The sequence below is a fragment of the Schistocerca piceifrons genome, chromosome 4 (assembly GCF_021461385.2).
Source record: "Schistocerca piceifrons isolate TAMUIC-IGC-003096 chromosome 4, iqSchPice1.1, whole genome shotgun sequence".
Taxonomy (NCBI): domain Eukaryota; kingdom Metazoa; phylum Arthropoda; class Insecta; order Orthoptera; family Acrididae; genus Schistocerca; species Schistocerca piceifrons.
In genome coordinates this window covers 309,021,552-309,024,207 of record NC_060141.1, presented here as the reverse complement: position 1 = coordinate 309,024,207, position 2,656 = coordinate 309,021,552, and positions in this window count along the sequence as shown.

Below are 2,656 nucleotides of genomic sequence, written 5' to 3'. Positions count from 1 at the left end.
CTTACAAGAATAAAGTAGTGTCAGGAAGGTAACTTCGGACGTCTTTCTGCTCTTGAATGCGTTTCAGTTAGCCTCGTTAGTGTAACTTGTCTTTTCTCGGTATATTTCAAATAACCAAGAAGAACTGGGTGTGATGTGAAAAGGATGCTTTCGTGATCGACGTAATTCCACTTTTACTGTATTTGTATCGATAGCAAATGAAGCTCGAACTCCGAAAGCAGTACTTGTTTGCTTACTGGTACTGTTTCTTGTTTGTTACATTGCCCGATTTCAGCTCGTATGCACATTTGCAATAAACGTACCTACGAGTTCTGTGTTAGCCAATAAACGCGTGCTATGAGGAAAAAAGCACGACATTCTATCGTATTTTGTGCGCATCAAGAAAGTGAATGATTACTGAAATGTCAAAGAAACAGAACTGCGTGCAGAATCGAGTTCTTGTTTTGTTAGTGTGTCAGTGGATTAATCTCAGTATAGTTTACACATCTTCTCGCTTTGAAATCTTATCTATGATGTGACATTCAGTGTGTGGCCAACATTAGCAATTTACGGGATAATATATATATATATATATATATATATATATATATATATATATATATATATATATTTCTTAAAGATTTTCTAACAGTGTGCAATGCTATAAATGTGATTAAGGAAAAGGTCTCAAACGCTTAGATGGAACTAAAATGGATATTTTGCTTTAGGGTGTATGTAAGTAATTTTTTTCTTTTAGAAATTATTGCCTAACATGTGTAACATGTAGACCTCCCTTTCCAACAGTACTCTACTTCTTTTCCCGGAATATTTCCCATCAGTAACTCTGCCAGTTCCTCAGGAATAACCAACTTATCGCAGTTGTAATGTACGTCTAGTTTGAGCATGTGCTTGATTTTGCTTTTGAATTTCATTTTTAGGTTTTCAGTGTATATGAGCATATACCTTGCTTTGTGACAGACCAATAGTTATTTAGTTTCATGTTCCATGTATCATTTGTACGATAACTCATAATGACGTGGAACGAGTTATTTTATATTAACATCGATCTTTTTTTGTACATATGTCTCCATGCCTATCATTTATTAGCTTTTTTTTTAAGTTAAAGACAGACAGATGTTAAATCAGTAATTCCTACCCATCACCATTTACCCATTACAATAATAGTCTTCTGTGGAATAGGAGGCGTTGTCGGAGAGAAACATTTTCAGTTTAGTTGCAAATTTTACCTTGGTGTCTGTCAGGCATTTTATATCACTGGGTAAGTGATCAAAATTTTTGGTTGCAGCATTATAAACCCCTCTTTGTGCTATAGACAACCTTATTGGCGCATCGTGAATGTCATATTTTTTTCTGGTTTTCTAATTATGTACATTATTGTGCTTGTTGAAGTGCAATGGATTATTTACAGTTATCTTCATGAGGAAATAACTATACTGTGAATCGGATGCATTGCTACACCCAAGGCGAGCAGCAGGCGGGTACGAAAAAAAGTGTTCACACAAGTTTTCGGCCAAAGGAAGCAAGGCATAAACACACATTCATACAGTGATAGACACAAAAGTAACACACACCTCATCGATGTCTCCGGATGTTCTAGCCAGAATTTTTTTTTTAGAAAAAGGGATAAAATGTGAACGATGAATTATTATCATCTGAAGGAATTTAGCGCATGAGATGCTGCACTAACAATCAACGCAGTCACGTATCTGTGTGTTGTACGGGGACGAGACACATTGTAACTCGGATGTCGGCGAGTTTGTTATTTGGGAGGCAATGAAAAACACGGGAAAGAAGAGCAAGAACGGACACTAGTAAAGTAAAACTTCAGAGGATAGTAATAAAGGAAAACGTCACTTGTTTGTAGTATAGGAGAAAACTCATTACGCAAAATCAAACAGTAGGGTGCCCAGGTTGGAATATCAACAGTATTTGCCGATTCTGGCAGCGTGTGTGTGTGTGTGTGTGTGTGTGTGTGTGTGTGTGTGTGTGTGTGTGATTTTAATGCTGTCTGTTTGTGTTCTACTTTCTGAAGAATGGTTTGGCCGAAAGCTTATGTGAATATTCTTTCCAGTAGTCTGCCTACTGCTCGACGTGTATTCTTTATGGTGAGGTGCAAGCTATTTATTGTTTTCACAATGCTGTTGATATTCCAATCTTCACTTTCCATTCCAATGTTTGATATACTGCGAAGAAGTAGTTAAAATGCCTAACGCCTTTTGCGGTTGTTTACAAGACGAACACAGGTGAGCATCACATAATATTCTTGCAGCACGTTTTTGAGAAATTAATATTTTCTATCGTAAAGATAAGTTACCCCATAACACTACTCCATGTGCCAATATTGAGTGGCAATATACACATAAAATATGACAACCACACGATTTGACTCTCCCTAAGATTTTCAATGATTCAATGTGCAAATGCGGCTTACGTGAGTAACATTGCTTGCACGGCTTCAGTTGCGAATGAAATGTAATTCCTTTAAACTTTACATTATGTTCGATCTATTATATCGCCTGTATACGTCGCACGTTAGTATGTGTCCACACAATCGAAGCACCAGCTGTTATTTGGCATATGATCATGAAAGCCGATAGTTATTACCTACGGTTGAAACGGTATGTGCACACCAGAGTGACGTCACGGGGAAGAAGTA